Source organism: Manis javanica, chromosome 8 (assembly GCF_040802235.1).
Source record: "Manis javanica isolate MJ-LG chromosome 8, MJ_LKY, whole genome shotgun sequence".
In the NCBI taxonomy this organism is placed as follows: Eukaryota; Metazoa; Chordata; class Mammalia; order Pholidota; family Manidae; genus Manis; species Manis javanica.
The window spans coordinates 35,500,317-35,513,187 of NC_133163.1; the positions used below are offsets into that span (position 1 = coordinate 35,500,317).

Below are 12,871 nucleotides of genomic sequence, written 5' to 3' on the forward strand. Positions count from 1 at the left end.
AACAGAGGACATATTTATTACTAATAAGTGCTGATATTAGCAAATTTAGTCCCAAAGTGGATTGTTGGAGGCCTCTGCTCGAATCCCTCTGCACTAGCTCACCAACTCTTATTAGGAAAGGGTTGGGGGGAAGATATTTGTATTTTGTGAGGTTTTTGTTTTTTGGAAGGTTTTGCCTTTGAAAATTCCAAGGGGGTGAAATCTGTTGTTAAAAATCAATCTTTTTCCTTTGCTTCTTCTCTCTCTCCCTCCTTTCCCTCCTCCCCATTTCCCAGTTAGCTCATAAGTCCTCTCCCTCCCTTCCTGGATTCCTGTGTCACCTCCCCACAGCCAGGCAGGAGATGGGAGTAGTTCTAAAGGAAGACCAGGCGCTATAACACTATGCAGATTCCCGAGGTCTCAGACAGACCCAACAAACTAGTGCTCTTGTCTCTTGTCACTCAGCTTCGGCACCAGCCCATGGTCCCAACTACATCTCAATTAAAAGAATCTCAATTAAAAGAATTCTGATTTCTTTTAAACTCCTTTGAAAGCAGCATTCGCAGCCCCACTGGCTGAAGTGCCCATGATCCATCCTTTCCATGAGCCAAGCTGATGCCTTTCAAGTGGGGTCTAGGAGGCCAGAGTTTATTAACAAAAACAAAAAATCCTCATTCCAGAGTCCTCTGTTCAGCTAACCAAGGATTTAGGTGCCAGGCTCTATGCCTGGGCAGAATCCCAAAGATGCAGAGGCCCTCATCCCTGCTTTGGGGAGTTCATAGTCTGGCTTCTAACAGCTGAATCTTTATGGAACAAGCTTGGTCACCGGCCAGCAGAAATGAAGGCACCGGCTGGAGATGATCTCCTTCTTACCTCAGCCTCCAAGTGAAATGGCAGTTCTGGCTCCTCCCGGTGTCACAAAGGCTCTGGATGGGACGGGTCCTTACACATTCCTGTCTCAGAGATACAAACTGAGGCCCAGAAAGGAGAACTGTCCGGGGCATGTTACATGGCCAGTGCCTGCTCTTGGCCTGGGCTGTTTCCTATTTCCCCACATTGCCCTGCCTCCCGGGCATTCCTTTGAGCTGATGAGCCAGGCAGAATCCATGACAGCTGGCTGCTTCTGGACTTGTCCTGATTGTCCTCTTCTCTTGGGAGTTGTCCAGATAAAGTTCCCAGCATGCTGAGAGGCTCACCTTCCTACTTGGAAGGACAAGAGTTTTCTGTAAGGATCAGAGCCAAAGAAACTCAGTCAAGTTAGCACTGGTACCTTCAAGCTCTCTGCATAAGTCATTAATACAATTGTCCCCTGCGCCTCTGGCCAGAGGCCTCCACATGCTCAAGGGTCCGGTCTGTGCTTGAGAGCATGGATTCTAGGCCATTGAAAATCATACAGTTCAGGGTTTTCAAACTGGTGTTGCCCACTCATTAACTGGTGGCACAATTTAATTTTTAAAGGAAAAGAAAGAGTAAAAAATATCAGAGTATATCCTATTTGTGGGAGACAGAATTCTCAGATGACCCTCAATGACCTTATGTGATCTGCTCATTAATTGTGGGCAGGACTTGCAAATATGATGGGATTTCATTCCCAAGATTATGATACTTATATAGGAAAGGATAGGAGTTTTGCATAAATAAGGTCTATAATCAGCTGACCTGGAAATAATAGAAAGAGACTATCCTGAATGGGCCTCACCTAATCAAAAGGGTAAACCCTTTAAAAGAGAGGTTCTCTTCCTAGCCTTGAAGAACAAGCAGGTTGCCATGAATTCTACAGCTGCAAAGAAATAAATTCTGCCAACAAACAGGTAAGCTTGGAGAAGACCCTGAGCTGCATATAAGATGGCACCCCAGCCAACACCTTGATTGCGACCTTGTGAGAACTTGAGCAGAAAAACCTGTGCCTAGACTCTGACTCATGAAAACTCAGATAATAAATGTATGTTGTTTTAAACTACTAAGTTGGTGGTAACTTGTTAAACTGTAATAGCAAGCTAATACAATACTCCAAGAGTAAGGATAAGTATTATATCATGCAACTTTCTTTCAGTTATATATATAGATACTTAAGTATTAGACCGTGGTGTAAAAAGCATTTTTGTTTTGCAATGTGATTGAAACTTTGAAAGCCACTGATCTAGTTACAGAGTAATTTACCCAAGATCAAGTAGCCATTCCTCGAAGAATTAAAACTAGAACCCAAGTCTCTGGTCAATGCTCTCTCCCTCAGACCAGCTGCTTTATGTTGCTAGGAATTTTTTTTTTTAAGGTATCCTTGATATACACTCTTATGAAGGTTTCACAAGAAACGCAATATAGTTACTACATTCACCTTATTATCAAGTCCCCCCACCATACCCCATTGCAGTCACTGTCCATTAGCGTAGTCAGATTGTTGCTAGGAAATTTTAATTCTGTTTTTGAGAAGAGAGAATAGTGAAGAGGAGATGGTTTATCATGATCCAGTTGGTTCCTTTTGGGAGTCAGTGTATTGCCATCTCATGGAACATCCTTCCTTTGCCAGACTATTTCCCTGCTTCAAGGCCCAACTCGCTCTCTATTATTAGTACAGGTTAAGTGCTTCATGTAAATGAACTTGATTAATCATACATTAGCTGATTGAAGTCAACATTAATACCCCTATTTTCCAGATGACAGAAGTGAAGCTCTGAGAGGTTAAGCAAAGCATGCTCAAAGCCCCAGAGCTGGTAAGCGGGAACCCCAGTATTCCTACCCATGTCTGCTTAATTGCAGCACCTGAGCCCTTCAAAACACTTCCCACAGCACATGTGTGGGTTTTCTACATCAAGCAATTCTCCAATTTTCTGGGGACACCAACTGGGTGTCTTACAATTTAATTCAATTTTGATACTAATTGCCCAGGTTAAAGGCTCAGTCCCACATGACTGCCCCCCACTTCAGATGCCAACTGCAAGTAATGGGTTCCCAAGTGACCCACACTTCTGCCCAACTAGGCTACAAATTGGGGGTTCCCACAATCCTCCCCTCAATTTCAATAATTTACTATAACAGCTCACAAAACTCAGGGAAGTACTTAACACACTATGACCAATTTATTATAAATGATACAAAGGAACAGCCAGATAAAGAGGTCCATGGAGTAAAGTCAAGATCAGTTCTGAGTGCTGGAGCTTACACCCTGTGGAGTTTGGGATGGGACACCCACCTGGTGCATAGATGCATTCACCAACCCAAAAGCTTTCCCAACCCCTTCATGTAGGGCTTTTATGGTTCTATTACATAGGTGTAATTGAGTAATTCATTGAACATTGTTGATTAATTCAATTTCCAACTACATTCAATTACTGTAGTTCAGAAGTAGAGTTGAAAGTTCTAACCTTCTAATATTGGGTGTGGTTCAATGGGGCTTAGAGTGAATAACAAAAGACTCTCTTATCACCCCTATCAGTCAGCAAGTACAAAAGTTTTTAGGAGCTCTGTCTCAGGAACTACACAAGTTATTAATACAATACCAAGTATATATTTCTTGTTATATCATGATATGACAGCCCTGAACTACTAAGTGCATTGCTCTCCACAGAAAATTTCTCTGCACAGAAATTTAGTAGTTCTGACTTCCTGAGTGGGAAATGTCCTCGATTTTGGAGAAGGTACTTATAGATAGTAATATATAGCTACCATTTATCAAGCATTTATTATATGCTAAGTACTATGAAAGGCACTTTACATTCATATCTCACTATATCTTCACAACTATTATTATAAGGTAAATACTATTATTATCCACAGTTTACAGATAACAAAACTGAAACTCAAAGAGATACCATCAAGAAATAATTTACTGGGGATTATGCTAGGCATACAAGGATAATTCACTATTAAGTAATCCATTAATATAATTCACATATTAACGGTTCTAGGGAGAAAAACCCATATGGCCCAGCAACCCCACTCTTAGATATATACCCAGGAGAAATCCAAACATATGTCCACACAAAAACTTATACGAAGATGTTCATAGAAGCTTTATGCATAAGAGCCAAAACGTTGGAACAACCAAAATGTCCACCGATAGATGACTGGATAAACAAAATGTGATACCACCATATGATGAATTACTCTTCATATATAAAAAGGAATGCATTTCTGATGCATGCTACAACATGGATTACCTGGAAAACTTTACACTTGGTGAAAGAAGTGAGTCAAGAGAGACTACATGTTGTATCACTCCATTTATATGAAATACCCAAAGTAGACAAATTCATGGAGCCAGAAAGGAGGTTAGTGGTTTTCCAAGGCTGGAGCAGGGCTGAGGGCTGCAGCAGGAATGGGAACGACTGCTAATGGATATAGAGGTTTTTTTTTTTGGAATGGTAAAAATCCTCTAACGTTAGATTGTGGTGATGGTTGTACAACTCTGTGATGTATTAAAACCACTGAACTGCATAAACTTTAAACAGGTGAATTTTATGGTATGCAAAAACTATCACAAAAAAATTGTTTAAAAAAAAAAAAGAAAGAAGAGGAAAGAAAGAAAAAGAAACAGTCAGATACTCTACTGGAAAGACCAGACGGAGAGGCCGCATGGAGAGCAAAGGCCCTGGGACTGCCAGGGGAAGGCGACAGACCCTGCATCCCAGCAGCCAAACCTAGCTTTCAAACAGCTCCAGCCCCAGCCACCAAACACTGTAACTGTACAAGAAAACTCAAGCAAGCTTAGCAGAAGAACTGCTCAGCCAAACCCAATCTGCACACAGAGCTGTGGAAGATAAAAAAACAGATCTTGTCACAAGTCACGCACTTCTGAGGTAATTTGTGATACGTGAATAGATAACCAAAACAGCCATTTGGAAAAATATACCCTGGCTTCCAAATGGGTCAGAGATCTAAATGCAAAACACGGAACAGCACAAGTATTAGAAGAAAATGTGGGTAAACTCATCTATAACCAGGGCATGGGAAAAAAAAGCTTTCTAATTAGTTCTCAAAATGAACCTGCAATAAAATAAAAGATTGCTGAATTTACTTTAAAACATTTAATCTTTTGCAGGACAAGAACATAAACAAAATTTAATAAATGAGAAATTTAGAAAAAATATTTATAATACCTATCACAGGAAAAGGATCAAAATCTCTAGTATATAAATAATTTCTAAAAATTGAGGGGAAAAGATAAAAAAAATCCTGTAGAAAAACAGGCAAAAACATGAATACGAAATTAACAGCAATAAGATGTAAAACTGGCCCTTAAATGTGAATAGATGTCCAACCTCACTCAAAATAACAGAAATGCAAATTCAAACTATACTAAGAGAGCACTTCTCATGAGCACTGCTGGTGGGAATGAAAAATGGCATGACCTCTATGGAGAGGAATTTGGCAATATTTAAGAAAACCACAGAAAATTCATCCTTTGACTCAGTCATCCCATTTCTAGGAATTTACCTAAAAGGTATTCCTCCAACAATTTAAAAATATTCATGCACTAGGTTGTTCATGAAACATTATTTGTAGTTTCAAGAAAACCACTACTGTCTTAAACGCCCAAACATAGAAAATTAGTTAAATAAATGGAGTTTGGTTGAAGTACTATAAAAAAAGATGGTGGAAAATCCCTATGAACTGATTTCCAGATTACAGTAAATGAAAAATGCCAAGTGCAAAGAATTATAAACAATACTTTTGGATAAAAGATGAAGGGAATAAGAAAACACACACACAAATATATGCTTAATTTTGAAAGAAAAAAAAAGCCAAACACACACACAGGAAGAATAAACTAGAAAACAAGGAAGTAAACAACCTACAGGACTGGTGATATGAGTTGAAGGGAGAAGTGAGGATAGTTTTCCGAATATATTTTGTGTATAGTTTTGATTCTTGGGAAGCATATTAATGACCTACTTATTCAAAAAATAAAAACTTAATTTAAAAATTAAATAGAAGACTAGTAATACAAACAAGAGCAAATAAACCCAAATATGCTTGTTATTGTCTCTCAGTTCCCAGCCCAACCTTTTATACTCTGCTTTGTGATGTGAGAGCAAAGGCTCCACAAACCATGTGTGTTTTGCCTGCAGCCTCTGTTGGGCTCTGCCTACCAGAGGCAGGAGAAGAGACTGTGAGGGTGGAGGAGGGAGAAATGCCTTGTTCCTTTCTGTTTGCCTCTTGGTTGCATTCCTGTGGGCCTCACTCCAGCAACTGTTTGTCATGCCACCAGAAGCAGTTCTTTCTCGTAGCAGCAGTGAAATGCAGCTTCCAGTTTTTCCAACACTTGCAAAACCAGCCTCATCACACCACTTCAAAAGCACCAGCACCCACCTTCTCAGAGTTCTCTCTTCCAACTCTTAAGGGCCTCTTCCTCCAAACTCACAGAAGCCAGCCCCAGTCAAGTTTTCCTCACAGGAAGTCTGGGTTTCAGTTCCGCTGGTCCCTTCTTCTGAGTTTCTGTGTCTTAACAATTTGAACTTCCTCCTTTTTATTCTCTCAACCCTGGGGCTGGTAACTGTCTCCTACAATTGCTACTATGAGACTTCAGAGCAAAAGTTCTTAAGCTGGGTTTCATGGATCCCTATGGAATATCCTTGAGGCCTTTCAAGGGATCCATGAGGTTAAAAATATTTTCATGATAATAATAATAAGACATTCTTTTCCTTTTCCACTGTGTTGGCATTTGCACTGCTAGCGTAAAAGCAATGGTGAGTAACATTGCTGACCCTTTAGCATGAATAAAGGCACTGCTGTACTCATAGTCATTGTATTTTGCACCACCATGAGCTTTCAGGAAAAAAATCCAGTTACACTAAAGAATTGTCCTTGATGAAGCAGTAAAAATTGGTAACTTTGTTAAATCATTGATCCTTACATATACATTTCATTTCAATATTCTTATGATAACTGGAAGCACTTATGCTATAGAGCAAAATATACTCCTCACTTGTTATTTTTAAATGAATTAAAAAATAAATGCAAAAATGTTCTCAGTTTTAATTTCACTATTGGTGATAAATATCAATGGATTTAAGCCACATAAAACCTCCTTGGGGTCCTCAGGGAATTTGTAAAAGTATGAAAAATTCCTGGAATCAAAAAGTTGGGGAAGAGTTTGGGAACAGCTGCTTTATAGTTCCTTTTTATTTATTTATTTATTTATTTATTTTGGTATCATTAATCTACAATTACAGAAAGAACATTATGTTTACTAGGTTCCGCCCTTCACCAAGTCCCCCCCACATACCCCTTATAGTTCCTTTTTAACTTGTTCAGTTACCTACTTAACAACTTAATACATAGTTAACAAATATTTATATTAAATTATCTTTGTTAAAATAACTTCTGTGGTTTCTATCCCTTGACTGGATGGAGTGTGGCAGATATATAAATGTATTTTAAATTTATAACATAACCACACTGAAGTGAAGGAGAAGAGAACTAACCCAAGTAATTTTTTAACACAACAGTCTTGAGTATATATACTCAATCTAGAGGGAAAAAAACATCTTGCACCTTGTTTAGTAAACTTATTTTTTGTAGCAGTATGTTCTTTAGTAGTTTAGTAGCAATTCTGAAACTATTGGGCAAATATGTTGGTGTTGTGAGGAGCCAGAGTTCTTTGGAAAACTGTTCTTACCATGGAAGAGGGAAGATGCTGTTATGGAATGGGTTGGATTGGAATTGCTTGTGTTACTATGAGGTCATGATTTCTAAAATACAAAAACACACTGTTTATAACCATTACCATCGATGTCAAGATACAAAGCACTACATCACCCCCAAAAAGTACTCTTGTGTCCCTGTGCAGTTAATCCCCTACACCCCTCCTGGCCTCAGGCAACCTTTTATTTGCTTTCTTTGTCTTTCTAGCCATTTTAAAGAATTTTCTGTGTCACTGGTTTTCAGTAATTTGAGTATGATATGCCTTAGTATGGGTTTCTTTGGGTTTGTCCTAGATGGGAATGCTTGAATATTGTGAATCTATGTATTGACATTGAAAGTCCTTCAGCCATTATTTCTTTAAATATTTTTTTCTACTTCCCCACTTACTCTAGTTCTCCCATTACATGTATGCCAGGCCTTGCAATATTGTCCCACAGGTCATTGAAACTTTGTCCATTTTGTGCATTTTTTATTTGTGTGCTTCCATTTAGATAGTTTCTATTGTTATGCTTCAATTTTACTGATATTTTCCTTTGCAGTGCCTAATTCTTCATTTCAGATGCTGGTACTTTTCAGTTCTAAAAGTTCCATTCAGTTCTTTTTTCCTTAAAAATCCTTGAGCATATTTATAAAAGCTTTTAAGGTTCTTACCTGCTAATTGTGTCATATTTCTCATTTCTTGACTTTTCTCTTGCTTTTTTGCATGACAGGTAACTTTTTAATCCATGCTGATTATTACAAAGTTACCGTCAAAGGTCTGACTTTTTTGTCATCCTTCAATGAATATTGAATTTGTTTCAGTGGGTAGTTTCCGTTTCTTATGGATCATCATGATCCTTTCCAGGCTTGTTTACAAACTTTGTTAGTAAGGTTACTAACAGGTTACTCTAGCAGGTCTACAGTAACCTTTATTCTAAAGCTACTTTGGACTCACTCCTCAGGCGTTGCTTTTCTGGGGTCTCTGCAGAATATCCCAGATGTTCACTGAGGTCCCTTTGTTCCAGCTGGTTAGAGCTCAGATAACTCCCAGCTCTGAACAAGCTTCTGAAGGTCTTCAGTCTATAACTCCCCCATATTTTTTCTTTTCTCTACAGTTGTTCTTTGTCCAGACTCATGGAGCCTACTCACGTGCCTTGCATTCAGCCAAATCCTTAGAGTACTCCTGTAAAGGTTTCTAGAAGTCTTTCTCTGTGTAGTTCCCTCCTACCTGGTACTCTGCCCAGGAAATTCTACTCTCCACAGCCTCCCTGGTCCGTCTCCTCAACTCAGCAAGACTGATGTATTCTGCCTGGTTTCCCATCCCTAGGCTGCGGTCTGCAATGTACTTCTAGGCAGAAAACTGGAGCAATCTAAGGACCACCTTATTTGTTTCCCTTCTCTGAAACAAATGTCTGAAATGTGTGAAAACAGTTGTCTTGAATGCTTTGTCTTGTTCTCTATATGTTTACAGAGGGAGGGCTGGTCCAGTATCTGCCTGCTTGCTCTTTGATCACATAAATTGACATGACCTCTTTCTCTCTTCTGGGGCGGCTCCACCTGAACCTCCTTCTCCATATGAACATCTGTGAAAACAACTGCTTAAAACAAAAGGTCCTGGACTTTAGCCACCACTAAATCCTGTTGGACTGTGAACCCTGCTCTATCTTAGCCTCATAAAACTGACCCTCTGAGGATTATAGAGAGCTAATCCCAAACTCCAGTGCTGACAGACATATTATCCTCCAGACTTTCACAAGATTAGAGGGTACTATTGTATTTTTTAAATCAAATGCCCTTTTTCATAGATAGGTATAAATTAGGGGAAAAAAGAGGAAGTTTCTTTGGTAAAATGTCAACAGTGATTATCTCTGAGGAATTAAATTTCAAGTGGTTTTTGTTTTTTCTTTTATCGAGTTTCTAAACTTTTAAATAATGAACTTGCACTTGTAAGAAAAGAAATGGTGCCCTATATTTGTGTATCCCTCCCATTTGATGACATTTCACTCTGCCTTCATACAAACATAGAGGCCATGGGTGTCACTGATGTTGAGGACGCTGAGCTCACCTGGGTGACAGCCAAGTTCTGCCCCTACTCAACAGAACAGGCCTATTGAATCCCTCCTTTCCCCAGACAAAGATTATTTGAAGAGTTTCTTTGTTCTCTAAGCAAACGATATCAGTCCAGGAAACATTTCTTTCAGGAGCTTTTCCAGAAGGTTCCAACAAACTCGAGTCTCCCACAGGCATGTGAATCAAGGAGCCAGAAAAGGAGACACAGCTGGGTTCTGCAAGGACATTGGCAGGCATCATGCCCTGAGTTCATGCATGGCCTACAGGCAGAGGAGAGGACAACCTTTCTGCCAACAGGTTTCACAGCGGCCTGTCCTCCAATTTCTACTTCCCCTTTAAAAAACCAGAAACAAAAAACAAGACAAAAAATCTGCTACTCACAATCTAGACCAGGAACTCTGGATACATGAACATATTCTGGCAAGCAGCCTGATGGCTAATAGATAACAGGTTATCCAGGAAATAATTAGAAGCCTGTGCCCACACGGATCAGCTGCAAACACTGACCTCTGTCACTCAGGATGTGGCCCTGAAAGCAAAGGACCCTTTTTTGTTTCACTTTCAGGGATTGGCAAATGTCAGGCTTCTCTCCCTTCTTTTATACTGTGACAAGGTAACAAGTGCTGAGTCTCCAACAGGCACTTAAGCCTTCCTAAACACGGAGTTGGGGAGACCAAGTGATGCAGGGTAGGAACATGGAACAAGCATCATGATTTGTTTTTCCTGCCTATGATGAAAAATACCAAGATATAAAAAGAATTATAAGAGCAGGAGAGACTCCATCTTAAGACTAAGATTCCATTTTAAAAACCAGGGATTTAGGAAGTAAGATTCCTAACATATTTTATGGTAGTCAGCCAATAACTGACCCTATCTTTAGGCTGAGCAAGTAGTCTTAAATAATATGTCCCCACTGCTTGAGAAATTCCTGTGTTAGATTTATCTTACAGAATATCTAGAGGACAGACTATGGGACTATGGGTGATGACATAATGTCTCTCACCAGAGACAGACATCATGAGACCACATGTCAAACCCATGCACCCATCCACCCCCTGCCTTTTGCCCCATTCATGAAAGTCTTAAGGCAGAATCCTAAGCCTCTAAGCACATCTCTCTCTGAGGTTGCCCTCACCACTTTCTTCAAGTGTGTACTTTGCCTTAGATAAAGTCTTCTCACTGCTCAATTTACTGCATTTTGTCTCTGTGCTCTTCCAAGCCTCTTTATAGAAGTTAAAAAGAGACACCTTTTCTCAGTGGTAAGTGTCTTCATTACTTTGCTATTTCATTCAATTTTCTTGGCTTAAGTACAAGTCTTCACTCTCTCTGTTCTTCCTCAGACACATAGGGAAGGGCTACTAAGATCTCTGATCTAGGCTTACAAGTTCCTGTCATATGGATGACCTGGACAAGACTGCAACTGTATGATCACACTCTTTAGTAGCCTGCCCACAAATCTCCTTTCTTTGTTTTGGGAAGTTCTCAGAACATAATCTCACTATATCCAGTGCTCTGCAGCTCCCCCAAATCCTGGCTGAGGTGGTAGGGACTTAGTTCCCATGCTGTGCAGATTCAAGCGGGCACTGGATGCCTGGCTTCAGCAGTTGGCATGGGATCTGCCCTATGCCTAGCAGGAGTTCAATGAAGTTTGCTTTCCTCCCTCAGTTCGTCCTTGCTCTCTGCTGCCTGCTTGGCTGCTGCCATTCACTACTACTCTTGCTTTAATGAATTCCTTCCTTACCTACACTTGTCCAACCTATTGGAGAATTCTTTCTCAATCCGAGTCAAGAACCCTCCCGTGTCTAGGTTGAGGTTTCACCTAGTGCTCAGGGAGAGACCTCCCCAGATGGAACTGCCTAGTGACACAAGCAGGTCTCTCCCATGAGCCCCTGGGAAGGTTGAGGAGGAAATCAATCCATCGGAGAGCCTGTCTCAAGATAGGAGGCCAGCACCAGCTTTCTTTTCACCATGTCCTGCCTGTGTCCCCAGTCGTCTTGCCCTCCTTGCCCACATGTCCCCCCTGCCCTGCTCCTTTCAAAATCCGTGACTGGACACTGAGGAAGATCTCTCTACTCTGCTGTCTGTCTCTTTCCCAATTCAGCACATTGCATCCTCCCAGTTCCCTTCTCCTCCCACACACCCTTTTCATTCAATTTTTTTTTTTCTGGAAGGGAGCAAGATTCAAAAATAAAAGCTTTTGTTTATGTATAAGAAATCCGTGTGCATCCATTGCTATAGATTATATCTTCTGTGTTACATCATTGTGGCTTTCAATAATGGTTTCCAAAACTATGTTCTCCTCAAATCTTCTTTATCTTTTTCACCAGTAAGATGTGTAGAATATGAATGTAAACAGGGCTACAATTACAGTTTAAAGCTTTCCAATTTTCTCATAACTAGATGTAAACAGCTAATAATTCTCTTCTTTTATATATGATTTAAAATCAGTCAACTCAACCTTTTCTTTCCCTGTCTTTGGATGGGGCTCAGGTTTTTCTCTCTTAAAATCAATGATAACAACAGGCACGTGCAATGTTTTGAGCACTGACAGGTACAGGTCTATGGAAAGCTCTCTATGTCCATTTCCTATTGAACCCTTTCCACAGCCCTTTTTTATTGTCCCATTTTACATATAAGAAAACAGAGGCCCAGAGAAATTAAATAACCTGCCCAAGGCTATGTATTTTTTTTTAAATGGTAGAAATAGCAAAGATCCTGAGATTCAAATCCCTTTCTGTCAGATTCCAAAGTTCCACCCTCCATCACCCACATCACACTGTCTACTACAAGGAAGCAGCAGGCAAGAGTCATGTCCTGGGAGGTGGGCTAAAAAGGGCAGTGACCTGCAGAGGACAGTTGGGAGCCTGTGGCCAATGTCACAACAACAAAGTCACCCATCATGCTCAGAGTTTTCGCAGTGCTCCGCAAGCATAATCTTGTTGGAACCTCCCATAAGCCCATGCATCAGGCATTATTTTTCACTTGCCACCCACCATCCATGTTTCAACTGATACTTAAGATGACGGTCAGAGAAGTGATTTGTTCACGTCACTCAGCTGGTAAGTGGAGGTGGGATTCAGCTTCAGGTTCAGGTTTGCTATTCTCAAATCTTAATTCAGTCTTCACTGTCTTTCAGCCCCTTCTGTCTCTCAGCAAACTGGAGTGAGGCCTCTCAAACAGTGTGAGGAATGGTGCCAGG

The 12,871-nt window shown here is 40.3% G+C and overlaps 1 long non-coding RNA gene across 1 annotated transcript in view; it reads right to left on the reverse strand.

Annotated features, from left to right (window-relative positions):
- LOC140850737 (uncharacterized) overlaps window positions 1-12,871 on the reverse strand; it is a 53,026-nt gene that overhangs the window by 31,108 nt on the left and 9,047 nt on the right. Inside the window, exon 2 of the long non-coding RNA XR_012133793.1 lies at window positions 853-1,202. This is a non-coding gene — a long non-coding RNA (uncharacterized lncRNA). The remainder of the gene's footprint in view (window positions 1-852; window positions 1,203-12,871) is intronic.